Source organism: Salvelinus sp. IW2-2015, linkage group LG18, assembly GCF_002910315.2.
Source record: "Salvelinus sp. IW2-2015 linkage group LG18, ASM291031v2, whole genome shotgun sequence".
In the NCBI taxonomy this organism is placed as follows: Eukaryota; Metazoa; Chordata; class Actinopteri; order Salmoniformes; family Salmonidae; genus Salvelinus; species Salvelinus sp. IW2-2015.
This window is the reverse complement of record NC_036858.1, coordinates 32,201,306-32,224,818: the sequence shown is the minus strand read 5'-3', so window position 1 is coordinate 32,224,818 and position 23,513 is coordinate 32,201,306. Positions and strand designations below refer to the sequence as shown.

At 40.9% G+C, this 23,513-nt stretch overlaps 1 protein-coding gene across 3 annotated transcripts in view; it reads left to right on the top strand.

The window, feature by feature from the left end:
* The window catches only part of LOC111978368 (tight junction-associated protein 1), a 145,325-nt gene that overhangs the window by 5,216 nt on the left and 116,596 nt on the right, over window positions 1-23,513 (top strand). Inside the window, exon 2 of one of the 3 annotated variants that reach the window (XM_070448428.1) lies at window positions 6,982-7,059. The exons of the other annotated variants lie outside the window; for them this stretch is intronic. The gene's annotated coding sequence lies outside the window, so the exon portion shown is untranslated. The remainder of the gene's footprint in view (window positions 1-6,981; window positions 7,060-23,513) is intronic. 3 annotated transcript variants of the gene reach the window in all.

Below are 23,513 nucleotides of genomic sequence, written 5' to 3'. Positions count from 1 at the left end.
TGCAGGGCTCTGGCAGCGCTCCTCCTTACACAAAGGCGGAGGTAGCGGTCCTGCTGCTGTGTTGCCCTCCTACGGCCTCCTCCACGTCTCCTGATGTACTGGCCTGTCTCCTGGTAGCGCCTCCATGCTCTGGACACTACGCTGACAGACACAGCAAACCTTCTTGCCACAGCTCGCATTGATGTGCCATCCTGGATGAGCTGCACTCCTGAGCCACTTGTGTGGGTTGTAGACTCCGTCTCATGCTACCACTAGAGTGAAAGCACCGCCAGCATTCAAAAGTGACCAAAACATCAGCCAGGAAGCATAGGAACTGAGAAGTGGTCTGTGGTCACCACCTGCAGAACCACTCCTTTATTCGGGGTGTCTGCTAATTGCCTATAATTTCCACCTTTTGTCTATCCATTTGCACAACAGCATGTGAAATTTATTGTCAATCAGTGTTGCTTTCCTAAGTGGACAGTTTGATTTCACAGAAGTGTGATTGACTTGGAGTTACATTGTGTTGTTTAAGTGTTCCCTTTATTTTTTTGAGCAGTGTATTATAGATTATTTATGTTAAAAACAACCTGAGGATTGATTATAAAAACGTTTCACATGTTTCTACGAACTTTACGGATACTATTTGGAATTTTCGTCTGCCTTCATGACCGGTGTGGATTACTGAACATAACGCGCAAACCAAATGGAGGTTTTTGGATATAAAAATCATCTTTATCGAACAAAAGGAACATTTATTGTGTAACGGAGTCTCGTGAGTGCAAACATCTGAAGATCATCAAAGGTAAGCGATTAATTTGATTGGTCACGAAAGTCAGAAAAGCAATCTACATTGCTGCTAGCTGTTCGTAATGTTTTGTCTAGTGATCGATAAACTCACACAAACGCTTGGATTGCTTTCACTGTAAAGCATATTTTCAAAATCTGACACGACAGGTGGATTAACAACAAGCTAAGCTGTGTTTTGCTATATTGCACTTGKGATTTCATGAATATAAATATTTTTAGCAATTATTTTTGAATTTGGCGCTCTGCAATTCAGCGGTTGTTGATGACAATTAACCCGCTAAAGGGAACCGTGCGCCAAGAGGTTAACTGACTTGCCTAGTTAAATAAAGGTGTAAAAAAAAAATTATCTGCAAAATCGGCGTCAAAAATTACCGTTTTCCGATTGTTATGGAAACTTGAAATCGGCCCTAATTAATCGGCCATTACGATTAATCGGTCGACCTATAATAAATACAAACTCAAACCATGAAGAASAATGCCTGACAGGAGGGACTCATGTAAACGTCTGAAATATCAATTATTAATATTTATGCTGAATGTAAACTTCACTTTTTGGTAGCTGTTCAATAGACAACTTTCCAAGTCAAATATGCTCTCATTCAGTGCTGTATGGTCCTGCCTGACAGAAATGCATAGTCTCACATGTTTTTTTGATGTTTTGGCTATTGTAATCAGGTCTATGGCAAGTGTGCTCATACTGAAAACTGTATATGCGTTATGTTTAGCCCCTACTTGCATTTACGTTAGGGGAACCCCCTAGATTTGAATCCAAATCCAATATGSTGTCTAAAATACAATATGGCTGCCCAATTGCCATTTAAATGGTGGTTTAATCACCTGTATATGTAAACATTGTAAATGGGGTGGGGGGGATTTGTGTACTGTACTTATGACCTGTACTCACGGCTATTATCGTGTACTTCAACTATGTTAGAAATCCAATATGCCCACCATATACACTCAAACACCTTTGTCTGGATATATGTATAAAAAGGCAGCAGACTGCTTGGCATGGCAACACCAAGTATTCTAAGTCACAAGCCTCTTTAGGGATCAACAATATAAACACAAAAATGATTTTACGGAGTTAGTTCATATAAGGAAATCAGTCACCTGAAATGAATTCATTATGCCCTAATCTATGGATTTCACATGATTGGGAATACAGATACCTTAAAGGTGGGGGCGTGGATCAGAAAACCAGTCAGTGTCTGGTGTGACCACCATTTGCTTCATGCAGCGCGACACAGCTCCTTTGCATAGAGTTGATCATGCTGTTGATTGTGGAATGTTGTCCCACTCCTCTTCAATGGCTGTGCGAAATTGCTGGATATTGGCGGGAACTGGAACACGCTGTCGTACACGTCGATCCAGAGGATCCCAAACATGCTCAATGGGTGACATGTCTGGTGAGTATGCAGGCCATGGAAGAACTGGGACATTTTTAGGTTCCAGGAATTGTGTACAGATCTTTGCGACATGGAGCCGTGCATTATCATGCTGAAACATGAGGTGATGGTGGCGGTTGACAATGGGCCTCAGGAGCTCAAATCAAATTTTATTGGTCACATACACATGGTTAGCAGATGTTAATACGAGTGTAGTGAAATGCTTGTGCTTCTAGTTCCGACCATGCAGTAATATCTAACAAGTAATCTAACAATTTCACAACAACTACCTCATACACACAAGTGTAAAGGAATGAATAAGAATATGTACAGTGGTGGCCAAAAGTTGAGAATGACACAACTATTAATTTTCACAAAGTCTGCTGCCTCAGTTTGTATGATGGCAATTTGCATATTTTCTAGAATGTTATGAAGAGTGATCAGATGAGTTGCAATTAATTGCAAAGTCCCTCTTTGCCATGCAAATGAACTGAATCCCCCAAAACATTTCCACTGCATTTCAGCCCTGCCACAAATGGACCAGCTAACATCATGTCAGTGATTCTCTCAAATCAAATTTTATTTGTCACATACACATGGTTAGCAGATGTTAATGCGAGTGAAGTGAAATGCTTGTGCTTCTAGTTCCGACCATGCAGTAATATCTAACATGTAATCTAACCTAACAATTTCACAACTACTACCTTATACACACAAGTGTAAAGGAATGAATAAGAATATGTACATAAAAATATATGAATAAGCGATGGCCGAACGGCATAGGCAAGATGCAGTAGATGGTATAGAGTACATTATATACATATGAGATGAGTAATGTAGGGTATGTAAACATTATATAAAGTGGCATTGTTTAAAGTGGCTAGTTATACATTTATTACATCCATTTTTTAAATTATTAAAGTGGCTAGAGATTTGAGTCAGTATGTTGGCAGCAGCCACTCAATGTTAGTGATTGCTGTTTAACAGTCTGATGGCCTTGAGATAGAAGCTGTTTTTCAGTCTCCCGGTCCCCGCTTTGATGCACCTGTACTGACCTCGCCTTCTGGATGATAGCGGGGTGAACAGGCGGTGGCTCGGGTGGTTGTTGTCCTTGATGATCTTTTTGGCCTTCCTGTGASATCGGGTGGTGTAGGTGTCCTGGAGGGCAGGTAGTTTGCCCCCGGTGATGCGTTGTGCAGACCTCACTACCCCCTGGAGAGCCTTACGGTTCTGGGCGGAGCAGTTGCCGTACCAGGTGGTGATACAGCCCGACAGGATGCTCTCGATTGTGCATCTGTAAAAGGTTGAGTGTTTTTGGTGACRAGCTGAATTTCTTCAGCCTCCTGAGGTTGARGAGGCGCTGCTGCGCCTTCTTCACCACACTGTCTGTGTGGGTGGACCATTTCAGTTTGTCCGTGATGTGTACGCCGAGGAACTTACCTTTCCACCTTCTCCACTACTGTCCCGTCAATGTGGATAGGGGGCTGCTCCCTCTGCGGTTTCCTGAAGTCCACGATCATCTCCTTTGTTTTGCTGGTTATTTTCCTGACGTCACACTCCGAGGGCCCTCACTTCCTCCCTGTAGGCCGTCTCGTTGTTGTTGGTAATCAACAGGAAGTCAGGAAGTCCAGGACCCAGTTGCACAGGGCGGGGTCGAGACCCAGGGTCTCGAGTTTAATGACGTGTTTGGAGGGTACTATGGTGTTAAATGCTGAGCTGTAGTCGATGAACAGCATTACACAGGTATTCCTCTTGTCCAGATGGGTTAGGGCAGTGTGATTGCGATTGCGTCGTCTGTGGACCTATTGGGGCGGTAAGAAAATTGGAGTGGGTGTAGGGTGTCAGGTAGGGTGGAGGTGATATGGTCCTTGACTAGTCTCTCAAAGCACTTCATGATGACGGAAGTGAGTGCTACGGGACGATAATCATTTAGCTCAGTAACCTTCACTTTCTTGGGAACAGGAACAATGGTAGCCCTCTTGAAGCATGTGGGAACAGCAGACTGCGATAAGGACTGATTGAATATGTCCGTAAACACACCAGCCAGCTGGTCTGCGCATGCTCTGAGGACGCGGCTGGGGATGCCGTCTGGGCCGGCAGCCTTGCGAGGGTTAACACGTTTAAATGTTTTACTCACGTTGGCTGCAGTGAAGGAAAGCCCACAGGTTTTGGTAGCCTGCCCATACCATAAACCCACCGCTACCTTGGGGCTCTCTGTTCACAATGTTGACATCAGCGAACTGCTCACCCACACAACTCCATACACGTGGTCTGCGGTTGTGAATACGGTTGGACGTACTACAAAATTATCTAAAATGATGTTGGAGGTGGCTAATGGTGTTGAAATTAAAATGATGTTGGAGGTGGCTAATGGTGTTGAATGTTAATTTCTTTATCTTGCAACAGCTTTGGCATTGTGTTGTGACACAGATGCACATTTTGGAGTGGCCTTTTATTGTCCCCAGTACAAGGTGCACCTGTGTAATCATGCTGTTTAATACGTTTCTAAATATGCCGCACCTGTCGGGTGGATGGATTCTTGGAAAAGGAGAAATGTTCACTAACAGGGATGTAAATAAATTTGTACACAAAATTTGAGATTTGTTTTGCTTATGGAACATTTCAGGGATCTTTTATTTCTGCTTATGAAACATGGGACCAACACTTTACATGTTACGTTTTTATATTTTTGGTCAGTGTACATTGTTCGGTGCACTGTTATCCTGTTTGGTTTGAGCTGGCACATTTTCTTCCTCCAGACAATCATGTCCACCATCCTGGCTGTCTACCCTGGAGTTGCCGTACTTGGTGACATTATGGTGTATGGGGAAGATGCAAGCACATAAGGCAGGTGTTCGCTACAACGAACCAACACAAGCACTCACTGACAAAAATGCCATCAACTTATTGGGCCTTCACATGGCATAGGAATTGCACATCTCCAATGTCAATTCCACTTTGAATCGCCCAAAATTGTCCTTGATCGGCCCACTTCACCACCAGGCTTCCCGTCAGCCAGCTACTAGAGACACCATGGAACTAGACATTTCTGGCGTGCATTGTACTCATGTACCTTTTTTGCTACCAACCATGGCTAGGGCTGTGGCGGTCAAGGTATTGATAACATTTAAAAGGGTCCTTGATCACTTTCTACTCTGAAGACGCTTTGTGAATACGGGACCGGGAAGAAAGCTGTTGCCCAATACCTTGCACAGCAGTCTTTCACCACATGACCCTAGTTATTACAGTCAATGCTTATAAACTGAGTATTTGTATGTGAATTTCCATATTTCAATGACACTAACAAAAGGGTTAAATTGTTTAAAAATATCTCTTGACCATGGCCTTATTTCTATTACAGCATATTGGATGATTCTCATTCATATTCCCTTCACCCAGTTCAATATAACATAACAGTGATATGTTTAGGCTACTACATGATACTAAAATCTTCCCTATGAGGTTGTTACAACCTAGCCTATGAATGAAGTTTACAACGTAGGTGCACACAGGTCGAGAGACAAATATGAGGTAGCAGTGACACATTCATTATCGCTTTGCACACTCTTGCCTGCACCTGATATAGGGTGTATATTGTTTTTTTTTTCAAGTCAAACAGTTTGCRATAGTTTGACTATGATTGGTGTTAAAACATTTCTAATTAAATTATTAAATGAAATCATACTCTACCTTAACCATAATGTATTTAAAAATGCATTGGTTTGTTATGAAAAAGAACGCTATTAAACATTTGCATTTAAAGTATAACTTTTGAATGTWTATAAACAAAGTGCATAAAAATATAACCATTCAAAACGAATACAATCTGAACAGCATAATAGAATATTGCACCATATCAAAGAAAAATAMCAATAACAATGTGCAAAACTGCAGCATCCCACTTAAAACATTAAACTGGTCCCTCTTTTCTCTCTTCTTTATTGCCATGTTATAACCAGCAGCACAGAGCGATGCTGACCATATTTTGCTTTTGAGAGATTAGCATTCAGAAATGCAAGCTGCCTCACTTTCGAGGGGCTGATGCGATTTCTTCTCTCAGTAATTATTTGTCCTGTTTTCGAGAAGACCCTCTCAGAGGGAACGGATGTGGCCACTATGCAGAGTCTCCCTGTCATGACTTTAACCGTGGGTAGCCTTGTTCTTCCACCAGCTCAGAGGATATGCAAATCTTTGGAGGGGCTCCTCCAAATAGGATCGGACCTCCATTATGGCATCTGCTGAGRGATTCCTTCATGCTGCATCCTCAGTTGCTCTCTCGTCAAACAGCATCCAAACAGCAGACGTTTGGGGCACTACTGCTGGTGCTTCTGCTCATCTGATCCCTCTTCCTGTTGCCCTGGTGCCTGAGCCAGCTGACTGCTGGGGATGTCCCTCCCTGCTGCTGAGCTTATTCTTTGAAGAGCCTCATCAATCGCTCTGGCATCACTGAAGGCTAAATTCTTAAACCTGGGGTCAAATGCAGCGGTTTCTGATAGCACGTGGTTATATTCCATTCTGTGGAACTTTCTGTCCATTGATGAGCATGGGGTGTCCATCAACTCTGTCACATGTCCTGTGGTTACATTTGCTTCTCTCTGGCGGCTGGCTGTGATTCGCTGCATACCCTTACACAGGAGTGTCGTTTTTGAGGCTGTCACATAGCTGAAAAGAGAACAGTAACTTATTATTTTTTTGTCTACTGATACTACATTCTCATCTACTGCTCATATACATATATAATACTGGATTAAATAATGATGTAGTAAAAAATGCTTACTCTACCTCTCTCCACTGATCTCCACAGTGACCTGCTCAAAGGGTTCCAGGACTCTGCACACCTCCACCACCACCTCCCATTCCTCTTGGGTCAGAGCATCAGCAGGTGCGTTGACAATGGCCAGGGTAGAGATGATAGCATCCTTTGACTCACAAAACCGCTTCAACATATAAAATGTTGAATTCCACATTGTAGTGCAGTCTTGTTTTAGGCCTCAGCTCAGGCATCCCCATCTGGTGTTGTGTAGACTTTTGTTTTTCAGCACCTACTGTGTTCCCGTCGAAGTATTCCACAGCTGCTTTCACTTTGTCCACAGTGGGCTTCATCACCTTCAGAGCATCTCTTACAATCAGGTTGATTGTGTGGGCTAGACATTGATGATGGGTCCATTTAATTTTTTGGTGGGGTTATGTTAGCTGCATTGTCAGACCACTTTTCCATCTACTTGCAATTCTCTGGCCACTCTTAACAGTTCCTCTGCCAAGTTCTCTGAGGTGCGTCTGTCGCTGAACTCAAAGCAGTCCAGAAGACAGCTAGACATCGAAAAATCTTCAATGAAGTGACATGTAACCGACATGTAAGAAGTGGTTACCCTTGATGTCCAGCAGTCAGTGGTAAGGCAAACTGCAGTAGCTTTTTGGAATCTTTCCCGCRCTGATGCCTGTGTGCTCTCATACAGTTGTGGAATAAGGGATTTTGAAAGGGTTTTCCTGCTTGGAATTGTGTACATTGGATTTAGATTATTGCTATAATTTCTAAAACCTCTGTCCTCCGATCAAAAATGGCTGGAAATCAGTGGCAATAATTTTAGCCAATGCAATATCAATTTGGCCTGGTTTTGCTGCAGACATACACCTTAGCATAAACTGGTCCATAGAAGACTGCGTTGCTGTGCGTTGCAGAGTAGGCCTACTTGACCGAGTGGATACATCTCCACGTGTGGGGGTGCTGGCTCTACCACTATGACTAGCTAGCTTCACAGTTGGGTGCACATTTCGCATATGCCGGTGTAGGTTGTGCGTAGAACCGGCTTTATACAATTTTGTTTTGGCAAATTCTAAGCTGTGCTCTAACATTGTCTACATTATTAAAATGCATCCAAATGCTACTTGGCTTCCGACTCATTTTCCAGCTGTTGTTTTCACAGCTGTCCTTCCTCYCTCTCCTCGGATGCTAAGTGTGTGAGTGAGTTGGCTCGGCCCTCCCTCACGCATCTTTGGTTCATTGGTTGAAACTGCGTGATTGACAGGAACAACAGGTGAGGCTGTTAGTCTGAGCAGACAGTCRGAACGAATGTGTGCGCTTGAGCATTTAGGCATATATACAGTGGGGCAAAAAATTATTTAGTCAGCCACCAATTGTGCAAGTTCTCCCACTTAAAAAGATGAGAGAGGCCTCTAATTTTCATCATAGGTACACTTCAACTATGACAGACAAAATGAGAAGAAAAAAATCTAGAAAATGACGTAGGATTTTTTATGAATTTATTTGCAAATTATGTTGGAAAATAAGTATTTGGTCACCTACAAACAAGCAAGATTTCTGGCTCTCACAGACGTGTAACTTCTTCTTTGAGAGGCTCCTCTGTCCTCCACTCGTTACCTGTATTAATGGCACCTGTTTGAACTTGTTATCAGTATAAAAGACACCTGTCCACAACCTCAAACAGTCACACTCCAAACTCCACTATGGCCAAGACAAAGAGCTGTCAAAGGACACCAGAAACAAAATTGTAGACCTGCACCAGGCTGGGAAGACTGAATCTGCAATAGGTAAGCAGCTCGGTTTGAAGAAATCAACTGTGGGAGCAATTATTAGGAAATGGAAGACATACAAGACCACTGATAATCTCCCTCGATCTGGGGCTCCACGCAAGATCTCACCCCGTGGGGTCAAAATGATCATAAGAACGGTGAGCAAAAATCCCAGAAAACACACGGGGGGACCTAGTGAATGACCTGCAGAGAGCTGGGACCAAAGTAACAAGGCCTACCATCAGCAAGGGTATTGAAGATGAAACGTGGCTGGGTCTTTCAGCACGACAATGATCCCAAACACACCGCCCGGGCAACGAAGGAGTGGCTTCGTAAGAAGCATTTCAAGGTTCTGGAGTGGCTAGCCAGTCTCCAGATCTCAAACCCCATAGAAAATCTTTGGGGGAGTTGAAAGTCTGTGTTGCCCCAGCAACAGCCCCAAAACATCACTGCTCTAGAGGAGATCTGCATGGAGGAATGGGCCAAAATACCAGCAACAGTGTGTGAAAACCTTGTGAAGACTTACAGAAAACGTTTGACCTCTGTCATTGCCAACAAAGGGTATATACAAAATTGAGAAACTTTTGTTATTGACCAAATACTTATTTTCCACCATAATTTGCAAATAAATTCATTAAAAATCCTACAATGTGATTTTCTAGATTTTTTTCTTTTATTTTGTCTGTCATAGTTGAAGTGTACCTATGATGAAAATTACAGGCCTCATCTTTTTAAGTGGGAGAACTTGCACAATTGGTGGCTGACTAAATACTTTTTTGCCCCACTGTGTGTGTGTGTGATTATATATATATATATATATATATATATTATATATATATATTTTTTTTTTTTCATTCTTTAAAAATATTTATTCAATCTTTTTGATTATATATATATATATATATAATATATATATATATATATTATATATATATATATATATATATATATTTTTTTTTTTTTTTTTTCATTCTTTAAATGAATTTTATTCAAATATTTTTGATTATTTATATCTTAATTGAAATATTTTTATAAATAGATTTGGCTCTTCTGATATGCGAGCCGGCTCCCAAAAGACTTGTTCGCGTACAACCCATCACTAAATGTAACTAATTCGTTAGTAAATCCACTACATTCATGCAGTAACGTTGGTGTATAATCAGTAAGCGGTTACACTGGCGGGCCCCGGTGGCAATAAATTAGTAATACCAAAAGCTTACCTCGACTTGGAAGAGTTCCAGTGTTGTGTTGGAAAGTCATAGCCACCTAACTAACATAGCATCCCTCTGTTTGAGCAGGGTGTTTCAGTAGGCTAAACTAGCTAGCTGTATTTGCTAGCTAAGTAACTGAAAGTGTAAAAAATGACACTCTTGCTTTTACTTCATTTTGGTAGAAATGAATTTGTTAAACTGTTCGTCTATTGTCTTTCTGAGTCAACTACTCRCTACATTTTGAWACACTGCAGTGGTAGCTAGCTGTAGTTTATACTTTCAGATTAATTCTCTGATCCTTTGATTGTGTGGACAAAAAGTCAGTTCATGTTGCAAGAGCGCTGATAGGTTGGACATTCTTTGGAAGTTTTATTGACTTACACAGTAATTATGACAAGGGGGTGAGAACCATGAGCCTCCTACAGTGGTTCCTCTTTTAAAAGTTGTGAGCTTGCACCGCGGGACTTAGAGGTACTCAGCGTCACAGCTTCATTGCTCCAGACCACCACAAGGGGGAGTTAGAGTACTCRTTATGCATTTGGGTCCCAAGGTTTTTATTTGACCAATCATATCGAGTGGTTCCAATGATGAATTTTGACGCGAGCCACCYTTSCCTTGTGGCGTTCTTCAACAAAGATGGCTGACACAACATTATGGTACCAGATGTAAGTTGTATTGTCATAATGAGTCGAGCAAAAAATKTACAATTGAGAGGAATATGTTAGTTAATGTAGAGACAAACGTTTGTGCATATTTTTTTGTCAGTTAATTTACGAAAATCACTATTTTAGCAAGTTATCTGACTAGCTAACATTAGCCTGCTACCTAGTGTTAKGAGAATGAATTTGTAATTMGTRTTTTAATGTTTTAGTGACTCTTGAGAGAACCAGCAAACCAGGCTGTCGTCTTGTGAAACAGTGGATGTAAAGAATCTAGCTAGCTAAAGCATTTACTGCARATTGAATGTACAATTGTGTAAGCTTGCCTTGCAATGCAGCTGAAGTAACATAGCTAGCTAACTATTTACTTGCTTATTGTGTAGTGGAGGATAAAAATAACTAAGCCTATGGATGTGTAGCTAGCTACAGTATGTAGCCGATCTGTGTATGGACCCTAAAACGTTTGGTATGAATATTAGTTCAGAACCTATGAACCTCAGCTATCAAAGTTGTTGTATCAACTTCAATTCTGAATGGCATAAATTAAGCATATGGATAGAGTAGAATATAATATCTTTATTGTTCCAAGGATGCAAGTCCTATTTACACATGTACTGTAGTTTACCACGCATGAGATTCCCACATTTTAGCCTGTACATTGAATATATTCATGTACTCTTCCTTGGCAACTAAAGGTGCGGTTCAGGTATGAATCTCAGACATTCTTTTTCAGTCATATCAAAATCCATTATTTGAATGCTGTGTYTGCATGTATGTATTACAATTATACACTTCAACAGTGTTTACCGCTCCTGGAACATCAATGATTACACATTGTAACTATGCAATAGACTAGAAACATGATTGATTTGTAATTCATATATACAGAAGAAAAAAAACTACGCATATCTAACTCCCTTCACCTGCATTAATCTGAGGACACAGGATAGTATTTCAATGTGATACTTAATTTCAACCAATGTGAAACGCTTTATTGAAAGAAGTTCATTATCCAGGTGTTATAAATGCATTATAATTATGATAATTGTAATATTATAAATACAAGTTCAATCTGTACTTCAATGCACATATGGTGTGCATTATTAAACGAGGACGAAAGACGAGGTGTATAAGACCGAAAGGGAAAGAGGTAAGAACAGCGGCAGACAGCATATGATTAATGAATTACAGTGCTACCCTAATATTCTCTCAGTTCATCACAATTGCGGTGTCTCCTAACCAGCCTTGAGCCCCCAGTTGGCCCAAAGGTTATCTTAAGAGCGGGTGAGGTGGCGATGACGGGACTGGCTTCCTATCTCACATCAAAACATACCTGCAGATGAGAGAGCATGATTTAAGCCTTGTTTAAAAAAAAATCTAACACGGTCAGTCATCTTAAATCAGGAGGTGAAATGCAAAACTGACCTTGGATCATTAACTCTGGGACTACTACATCTGTCTGTATTTCTATGTAAAGCATCTCTTTAATAATATTTCCTGTTGACCCGACCAAGTGACATCTCACCTATGATCATGCTGTGCCCTCTGTCAGCCAGGACAGATGCGGGAGGGGTTCACCAAAACCGCTGGGATAACCTTGAGGGTTTAGGGAGGAGAGGGATGAAGTTAAGAAGAGAGACTKTTATTGTGTGTGTGGGGGGTCTCACCTGGTGTCCACACTAAGTGGCTACAGAGCACTTTATGCTGAAAAACAGACACATGAGGACAAACAATAGAAGATAATGTCAATAGGTGTCTGCGTCACATACAGTATCTTCTATCGGAGTGTACCTGAAACATTTTAAATATAGAGGGCTATGTGTCTCAGCACTTGGTTATTGCAAGGCTAACTCCAGGGAAATTGTGACTTGGCAGCAACAGATAGTCCAGTGAAAATGGCTGTGTTTGTGGTGTAAATCTGAAAATTAGCAGCTGACATCTTAAGGGTTTTTAAATGAATGCAGGTGAGACAGGTTCCATGTACAACAAGACAGGCAGAGAGAAAGAGAGAAAAAGAACACAGAACAGTTTAATTACCTCTGCTTATGGACACTTTTGCCAGCAATAAAGCTCCCAAAGCTTCCATCTGGCAATATCTACATTTTGACCCCTTGGTCAGCTCGCTCTCTGAAAGTAAAGAAAACAACTTATTTGTTATTGATAGGAAAACAATAACTGAGATATGACCGTTCAATCTAAAGCAGCAGATGTCATTTTTAGGATACGTTAATACAGCCCAGTGCGGCTTACCTGAGATGCCATCTTCGTAGTTGTCCGCTTTGACTTCCTTTGTGTCGGAAAAAGGTTGTTTTCAGAATATTTTTAAAAAAAATTGAAGATAAAGGTTTTGCTCTCGACCAAAAAGACACAAATGTACCTCTAGCATATAACAATTTGCCTGTGAATAACCACACCTTCATACAAACATGCTACTGTATGCAGAATTCTTGACGCACAACTGAAGATGCTGCCATGTCCTGCCAGCACGCTCACAAGCGAGCCACTCAGGAGCAGAATGATGATGCGTGGAAGAGGGAAAGGAATGAGATGGGAACAGCTATTTGTTGCAAGTTGGGGAGGAGAGCTAATAGCTGTACAATAGACTATTCAACCTTTACTAAAGAATAGTGTAATAGCCGAGCTAGGTGTGAAAAAAATATATAATAATAATCACAGACCAGATTTGCCCTAACGACCAAGAGATAGCTTGCTACTCAATGTAATAATAAAGTAATTACTTTTCAAATAAGTTACCTTACACTTTATGTTGGCTGACAATTTGTTAGCTATGCTGTTCTTACGAACCACATAGAATATCATTACAGCAGTATGTACCGGTATGTTAGCTACCTAATGTTAGTAGTTATACAGTATATTAACTATAGGCTATTTAACTACCCAACGTTTATTGACTTGATTATTCTCGTCATTCTTAGCTTCGATAAATGGTATAGTCGTTGTGCTTTCTCAATGGACATTCGGGTGCTTTCGTATATTCACTCTGGCTATCTATAGGCTGGATAATAGAACGAGTCAAAATTCACCCAAGGCTGAAAAACGGCTTAAGGACGTTGGCTAAACTGGAACACTAGCGCGAGCCCATAGCAAATTAATGAAATCGAACGTTTGCAGAGTCTGTTTTGACTGGAGTGATGCTATTTCTGGTCTAGCGATCGATGACAAACGAGCTCGCTGCCCAGACTTGCATAATTACAAAGAGGAGATTATCCTGATTTTAAAATGGTGCACGTGTAACAGTTTTGCTTCCATTCCTCTCCTCATCCCTACCTGGGCTCGAACCAGGGACCCTCTGCACACAGACAACAGCCACCCTCGAAGCATCGTTATCCATCGCTCCACAAAAGTCGCGGCCCTTGCAGAGCATGGGGGACAACTACTTCAAGGTCTCAGAGTGAGTGACATCACCGATTGAAATGCTATTAGCGCACACCCGCTAACTAGTTAGTCATTTCACACCGGTTACACCTGACTTGAAAAAAATCTAAATATACACATTGCGAGATATTTGGCAAAATAGGCAGACGTGCCTATATTTCCCCCATAGGAAACAATGGGAAGACTGCAGAGTTCCAATGTTGTTTTTATAGTTAAAATGTAAACAAAAATAAAGTGAACATGTCTCATTGCCAGCAATAGCGAAGCAGGCATTGTGACATTGAACAATACGCTGGGAATAGAACGTTCGGAAGGCGAGGTGGTGCTCAATAGAACTAATAGGAGCTGTCAGGGTGAAAAATGCCCTAAAATAAGGCCTGCTTTTTCGCGATTACTTCTAAACGACGGCAAGCAGCTGGGAAATATGCTAATATTATGAAACTGAACTCTACATTGAACTAGCTTTTATCAGAAAAAGTTCTTAAATTGTGTCCAGCCTACGATCTACACAGATTTCTGAGCACTCTCGTCTGAGTGTACCAGAGCGCAGAATAATTACTTTACGAGCGCTCGACACCCGTTGAATATGGCCGGTGTCAGTAATCGTCGGGAAAAAAGCGTAATTGTTTCCAGCAGCACATTTACAGTCACCAACGCTCTGGTTAAAACAAACTGCCTTACCACCTCTGCTAGGGCGAGTAAAATGGTCAGAGTGGTCTCAGTTGTGTCTGGAAGTAGCTAGCCAACGTTAGCTTGGGTGCTTGACTGCCGTTGTAAGGCCAGAACACTCGAATCAACCCTACTTCTCGGCCCGAGCGTCCAGTGTGCGCTCCGAGAGCRAAACGGTCTGAATTTACAAACGGACAGTTTTTCTTCATAAACATTGATAAACGATACAAGTGTTAAGCATGTAATTATAGATAAACTTCTGCTTAATGCAACCGCTGAGTCAGATTTAAAAAATGCTTTACGGCGAAAGCACACTGCGATTATGTTAGGTCAGCTCCTAGCCACAGAAACCCATACAGCCATTTTCCAAACAAGAGGTGTCACAAAAGTCAGAAATAGCATTAAAATTAATCACTTACCTTTGATCTTCATCTGGTGGCACTCCCAGGTCTCCATGTTAGACAAATGTTTGTTTTGTTCGATAATGTCCCTCTATGACCAAAAACCYCCTTTTTTGTTTGCGCGTTTTGTCCAGTAATCCGAATGCAGAAGGCGCGAGCACTAATTCCAGACAAAGTTTTTATAAAGTACAATAACAGTTAGTAGAAACATGCCAAATGATGTTTAAAATCAATCCTCCGGTTGTTTTTGTCATGAATAATCAATAATATTTCAACCGGACAAAAGCTTCGTCAATAGGAAAGGAGAAACAACATTTACATTTACATTTAAGTCATTTAGCAGACGCTCTTATCCAGAGCGACTTACAAAAATTGGAAAGTTCATACATATTCATCCTGGTCCCCCCGTGGGGAATGRACCCACAACCCTGGCGTTGCAAGCGCCATGCTCTACCAACTGAGCCACACGGGATCAAGAAAGGCGCGTTCACGATCAGACGCATGGCTGATGAATGGAAATTTCCACTGGCCACTGATAGAAAGTGCTGTATGTCCCTCATTTTTCAGAGTAAAAACATGAAACAATGCCCAAAGACTGGTCACATGTTGAGGAAGCCACAGAGCTTGTGAACTGGGTCATAAGTCTTTGTATGGTGGATAGGCTTACAATGGAAAAACAGCCTTTCAAAATAATAGTACTTCCTGGTTGGATTTTCCTCTGGTTTTCGCCTGCCATATCAGTTATGTTATGCTCACAGACATTATTTTAACAGTTTTGGAACCTTTAGTGTGTTCTATCAAAATCTACTAATTATATGCATATCCTATCTTCTGGGCATGAGTAGCAGGCAGTTTAATTTGGGCACGCTTTTCATCCAAAATTCCGAATGCTGCCCCCTACCCTAGTGAAGTTAAAGGAGGAACCACTGTAGGTTTTCTATTGAAGTCAATGTACCCAGAGGAGAACAGAAGCTAGATGGCCTCCGGCGACTACACCATGGTGCTACCCTGCAGAGTGCTGTTGAGGCTGCTGTAGACCTTTGCAAAATAGTGTTTTAATCAGTTATTTTGTGACGTGATTATATTTAGTATAATTTTATCAAAAAATTGTAACTTTATTTATACTATTTTTATTTTTATGAAATTCACTGAGGTGGATGTCCTGCCCTGCTCCCCTGTGCTTGAAAAAGAGCCCCTCAACTCTGACCTACCACTGGCCAAGGGCCTCCTGCCTAACCTTTTATCGCAGTCACTCTGACAGGGAGTTACTCCAGGAGTAGGTTGTTGTATGGTGCATAGGGCTTCTCCACTTCTTATGAAAGTAGTATTAGCTCTTAAAATGGTATAATGCAATCTAAAGGAAAACATTACATCATGGCTTACTGACATGGAGTGCTCCATGTTTCCTGCTGACAGTCATACATCCTGCCTATTTAATTTTTTTTTTTTGCGGCCTGTGATTGAGGCCGGGCTGATTTTGCAGGCCAACTGCTTCAAATAGGGTGATTAGCCAAGGTAGCCTAGCTAGCTAAATGATAACCACATTAATTCTAGAAGTATTGACTCTATTGCTTAATTCAGAAAGTAGGCTTCACCTCCGAGTTACGTCGGTAGGCATTAGTTCGCTAGCTAGCTAGTGTGATCTTTCTAACCAACATGCATTGTTTCTGACATGCCACCACCCTGCTTAACATCTGACAGATTTTTCGCCACTGTAGCTAGTTAGATAATGGTTTGTGATAATTACAGTTCATTATTTAGCTAGCTAAGAGTAAAACGACTCCTTCTTGCCGACTCCAGTCTATAGGTCTTCTAGGTTCAAAACAATATGACTAGTCCGGTGCTTCATTATCAAAAGAAACCGCTCACACACTGCCATCTGGTGCAGGCAGTCAATGGCTCAGCGTTCCAAAAGTATTCACCTGAATCTACGTCAAGCCAGGACAACGTTCAATGTTGAGTAAGGACGCTCACCTGACTACGCTTAGAAGTAGGCCTATAGGCTACCTGGCCTGCGTGCAAATGTAGGCATATAAATGTGCCCGTAGTATTTCTGATTGGCTTAACGCACCACCACTAATGAGCTGTGGAACTTCTCAAAGTAATATTTTCTTCACCCCAAACAGCAAGCAAACAAAGTCCTGTTTTAACACCCATTGAAAATGACAATAGTTCCTCAGTGTAATTAAAAAAAATCTTTCCAGCTCTCCCTTTCGATAACCACTCGGCGTGAAAGGGAACAATGTCATGCTCAGATCCAGTGGAAACATCATAAAATGGGCCTATCAGTGCTTGACTTGGACTGAAATAGGTTCCTGTACTCATTTTGGGTGCTGGTACTGTTTATATTTAAGTGCAGGAGCTCCACAATACTTTTGAGTTAATGTTCTATAAGAGGAACAGGAGCTCAAGCAGTAGAACAAGCACTTCTTCTTACGCAAACAGCCTACAGCTGTGTCTCTCCCGAGCTCAATTGCATGGGAAACGCTGAGGGCCAGGAATATTTTATAAGATGTTGCAAGTTAGCTAGCACAAGGTTCGGGCTGGACTCCTCGTGTAGCCCCTTACCGGCTACTTCAGGAGAGTAATGGCAGAATTGATTGGTCGAAAGAACAGACTACTTTCGGTCAACTAAAAATGTTTTTAGTATGGGACAGCCCTACACTGCCCCAATTTCTCACTTTCCCTTATGTGTTCTTATGTCAACATGCTGGAGGAAATTAACAATTTTAAGTACTATGTATTTTTCCTGAAATCTATTTAGGTGGTGCATTTATTCAATCATGCTTGTCGCTGTAGAGAGCAGTAGTCTAGCTCTAGCAGAAGTCTAGGAAAATCCTACTAGTGGCCAATGTATCTGTTGGCTAATCATTCATCACATAGCTTTAAAAAAATGTTTTTATTATTATTTTACCCCTTTCTCTCCCCAATTTTGTGGTACCCAAATGGTAGTTAGTCTTGTCCCATCGCTGCAACTCCCGTACAGGCTCGGGAGAGGCGAAGGTAGCTTCTTGACACAATGCCCCGCTTATCCCGGAAGCTAGCCACACCAATGCGTCGGAGGAAACACYGTACACCTGGCGACCGTGTCAGCGTGCATTGCGCACATTATCTCGCTCTTCTCCATACTGCAGCGGAAAGGCACTGCAGCGAGAAGGCTGCTGTCCTTGCTGAAGCTGCAACAGAATTTCATCCGTTTAGTTGCTTTCTTGTTTCTTACTGAAAGGTTCTGTTACCGAAATCCCTAATTTGTTTCTAAAAAAAACATTCCCTCAACCCTTGCTCTCTTTATGTGAAACATGCAAGCATTGTATTCATGTGACCAATAGGGCCTGACCTATAGCCTATCATAATCACATCAATAAATTGGTTATAACAAACTCTGAACACAGTAATGTCGACAGCAAAATAGACGTGGAGGAAGTGAAGAACTTGAAATGGGCGAATGTTTACTGGTTGCTAAGGAGGGAAAGGGGAAGTCAGATCTGTAGAAGACATTTGACTTAGTAGTGGAAGCTACTGGAGATCAAGATAAAGGTGGATATAGGAGCAAACGTTGCGTGAGTATTATGTGTGCCAAACAGTTGCTGTTAGATTACATATAATTTTTTCGGACCATTTGGAGCAGTGTAAACAACACTAAATAAGTATACCAAAGAGTCTTTTCTAATGTAAAATAACCATGCAGTACCAGTCAAAAGTTTGGACACCTACTCATTCAAGGGTTTTTCTATTTAMATTTTTGTTACTATTTTCTACGTTGTAGAATAATAGTGAAGACATAAACTATGAAATAACACGCACATGGAATCATTTAGTAACCAAAAAAAGTGTTAAACAAATAAAAATGTATGTTCAAATTGCCACTCTTTGCAATGATGACAGCTTTACACACTCTTGGCATTCTCTCAACCTGCTTCAACTGGAATGCTTTTCCAACAGTCTTGAAGGAGTTCCCACATGCTGAGCACGTGTTGGCTGCTTTTCCTTCACTCTACGGTCCTACTCATCCTAAAACATCTCAATTAGGTTGAGGTTGGGTCATTGTGGAGGCCAGGTCATCTGATGCAGCACTCCATCACTCTCCTCCTTGGTTAAATAGCCCTTACACCACCTGGAGTTGTGTTGGATCATTGTCCTGTTGAAAAACAAATGATAGTTTCACTAAGCGCAAACCAGATGGGATGGCGTATCGCTGCAGAATGCTGTGGTAGCCATGCTGGTTAAGTGTGCCTTGAATTCTAAATAAATCACAGACAGTGTCACCAGCAAAGCATCCCCACGCCATAACACCTCCTTCTCCATGCTTTACGGTGGGAACCACACATGCGGAGACCATCCGTTCACCTACTCTGCATCTCACAAAGACACGGTGGGTAGAGCCCAAAATCTCACATTTGGACTCATCAGACCAAAGGACAAGTTTCCTCCGGTCTATTGTCTATTGCTCGTGTTTCTTTGCCCAAGTCAGTCTCTTCTTATTGGTGTCCTTTGGTGGTTTCTTTGCAGCAATTTGACCATGAAGGCTTGATTTCACACAGTCTCCTCTGAACAGTTTCTGTTTAGATGTGTGTGTTACTTGAACTCTGAAGCATTTATTTGGGCTGGTAACTCTAATGAACTTAACCTCTGCAGCAGAGGTAACTAGTCCTTTCCTGTGATGGTCCTCGTAAGAGCCAGTTCCATCATAGCGCTTGATGGTTTTTGCAACTGCGCTTGAATAAACTTTCAAAGTTTTAGACATTTTGAGGATTGACTGACCATGTCTTGAAGTAATAATGGACTGTCGTTTCTCTTTGCTTATTTAAGCTGTTCTTGCCATAATATGGACTTGGTCTTAGCCCTATTTGGTATATGTTCTGTATATCCACTAGAGGTTGACCGATTATGATTTTTCAATACCGATACCGTTTATTGGAGGACCAAAAAAAGCCGATACCGATTTAATCAGACTTTTTATATATATATTTTTAATAATGACAATTCCAACAATACTGAATGAACAATGAACACTTTTATTTTAACTTAATATAATGCATAAATAAAATCAATTTAGTGTCAAAAATAATAATAAATAGTTTAAATCATGCAAAAACAAAGTGTTGGAGAAGGAAGTAAAAGTGGAATATGTGCCATGTTGAGCGGTGGTAGCTGCAGCTTGCTGCTGCCTACCACCGCTCAGTCAGACTGCTCTATGAAATCATAGACTTAATTATAATATAATAACACACAGAAATACGAGCCTTAGGTCATTTAATATGGTCGAATCCGGAAACTATCATCTCAAACAAAACGTTTATTCTTTCAGTGAAATACGGAACCGTTCCGTATTTTATCGAACGGGTGGCATCCATAAGTCTAAATATTCCTGTTACATTGCACAACCTTCAATGTTATGTCATAAATATGTAAAATTCTGGCAAATTAGTTCGCAACGAGCCAGGCGGCCCAAACTGCTGCATATATCCTGACTCTGTTGCACAGAACGCAAGAGAAGTGACACAATTTCCCTAGTTAAAAGAAAGTAATGTTAGCAGGCAATATTACCTAAAATATGCAGGTTTAAAAATATATACTTGTGTATTGATTTTAAAGAAAGGCATTGATGATTATGGTTAGGTACACATTGGTGCAACGACAGTGCTTTTTTCGCGAATGCGCTTGTTAAATCACCCGTTTGGCGAACTAGGCTATTCAATGATAAATTAACAGGCACCACATCGATTATATGCAAAGCAGGACAAACTAGTAATATCATCAACCATGTGTAGTTAACTAGTGATTATGTTAAGATTGATTGTTTTTCATAAGATAAGTTTAATGCTAGCTAGCACTTTACCTTGGCTCCTTGCTTCACTCGCATAACAGGTAATCAGCCTGCCACGCAGTCTCCTTGTGGAGTGCAATGTAATCGGCCATAATCGGTGTCCAAAAATGCCGATTACCGATTATGAAAACGTGAAATTGGCCCTAATTAATTGGCCATTCCGATTAATCGGTCGACCTCTAATACCCATCCTACCTTGTCACAACATAACTGATTGACTCAAACGCATTAAGAGGGAAAGAAATTCCAACAAATTAACTTTGAACAAATCTCACTTTTTAATTCAAATCCATTCCAGGTGACTACCTCATGAAGCTGGTTGAGAGAATGCTAAAAGTGTGCACAGCTGTCATCAAGGCAAAGGATGGCTACTTTGAACAATCTAAAATTAGATTACAATATTATTTTTCTACCTGTTTTGAACAGTGTAAACACGAAATCAATTATAACTAATACCAGCCTGTTCTAATGCATTTTCTTTGTAAAACCATTATTACAGCATAGCAAAGATCAATTAAAAACAGCCAAGTCTGTAATTGCTTCATCCAAGATTTTGCTGTTGCATGAGTCTTGGTGCACACGGAATCAGTAGGATATTAAACAAACACTCAAACAGGCAACAGAATCAAGATCAGGATGATTTGTAAAGCCAGGCACATTTTAAGTTAGGCTATTGATTATAGACCTAAATAAGTTGTTTTGCTCTTAATTTTCTTAAGCCCCATTTGCACGGKTCTAGTATTACTATAGAACGTCGGTTTTGTAGTTATTACCCCACCATGTCCGTTTTTCCAGTGGATGCTTCGACGGGATTGTTTTACCAAAACTGCTCCTGTAATTATTTTTTTTCCTTTTTCAAAATGGACCATTATGACAAGCCTGGAGGCTGTTGTAGGCGTGAAAATATTTCAAATGTCTAGGGATAGCCTAATGGCCTTAAATTCAGAGAAAATTTAAATAATAATAATACATATCAATAAGAACCATGAACTGTAACCTATGGAGACATTTTAATTACCTGATGTATTTGGAAATGTATCAATTTATTGGCACAATATCATCCACTTCATCTTTTACAAGAGATGTCACTAGGAATATTGATATTTGATAAAACACTTCATTCATCTGTTTTAAGTATACATTCCTTCCCATGTTCTGGGTGCAGCACCTGTTAGTCTGTAATATCCCTCAACACAGGGATGACGATTCACACGGGATACGTATTATCAGAGTAACGTTACCTGGGCGTTTGCAGAAAAGCAGTAGGTTTTTAGGGCTGGGGGGATAACCTTCCTGCCAAATAAAAATTACTGACGTGGCAGATTTGGATGGGACTGAAATTACGGATGTGGTGATTTGTGCTCGTGCAAGTAATTACGTTACTTGAGCTCCCCCAGTAAAACGTATCCCTTCCGAATAGGGTTTAAGACAATTAGGGTAAATCGTATTCGCACAGGACTAGTATTACTAGAGGACGCTGGTTATGTAATTTGTACCCTAGAATGTCCATTATTCCAGAGGACGATTCGGATGGGATTAGTTTTTTCCGAACTGCCCCCTGTAATAAAAACAAAATCCCAGTAAATTGACAGGAATGACGGAAGCCTGGAGTTTCTATTTCTAGGCGTGAAGATATTTAAACAAGTCCAGGCGATAACAAAACATCTTTGGTGTAGTGTCGCCGTAATATTTGAATTGAGGAAGTGTGATCATTAGGCTATTTTAGCGATCCGCAGTAGACGTCCTAAATGGATGCGAAAGTGAATTTATCATTTCCAAAGGTTTAGGTCAGTTGTATGCTGCTTTGCGATCTATTAACAGCAAGAGTTACATATAAATATGCGCCGTTTATTTTTTATTTTTACTGATGCATTTGGCAATATTAAATTAATACGCACAAAACCTATGAACAAAAGCATTCACTGTGAAAGTTGAGATATGAAGGGCCGAAATGTAAAGGCTACGCGCAGCACTTCGTTAAATTGATCGAATCTGTTTTCATGCTCAAACCGTGAGCAACACCTGTCAAACTCACACATTTCTATTAACCCAGGGATGTCGATTCGCACGGGACTAGTGTTATCAGAGGACTTTGGAGTTTGTCAAAAAAACAGTAGGTTATTCTGGCTGTTTTTTTTACTCTCCTGCCATGTACAAATTACTGACCTCGCAGATTTGGATGGGACTAAAATTACAGATGTGGTGTTTTGCGCTTGTGCACATAATTACATTACCTGACCACCCCCAATAAAACTAATCCTGTCCGAATAGGGCTTAAGGTCAGGGCTGTTAACTCATCTCTGCTTCTGGTGCTGCTTTATTGTCATAAATCCCAATATGCTGGTTCATTTTGCGATTTATTCGAATTAGCACTTTTCCATATGTTTGCTAAGGCGCACTGAAGATTGTTTAAGAACTGCGGTCAGCGACCATATGCATCGCGGGAGAAAGTGCATTTGTTATAAAATAATATTCGATTTATTAGTGTTGCACCATTATTTGTACATAATATAACCTTATACAGTTTCTGTATCATGTGTCTGAGTGATGGACTGTGCCATCCCCATGGCCTCGCAATGGATTAGTGCACTGAGACTGGCGCCAATCAGACGTGTCCTGTCCACCATGATTATTTTTTTTAC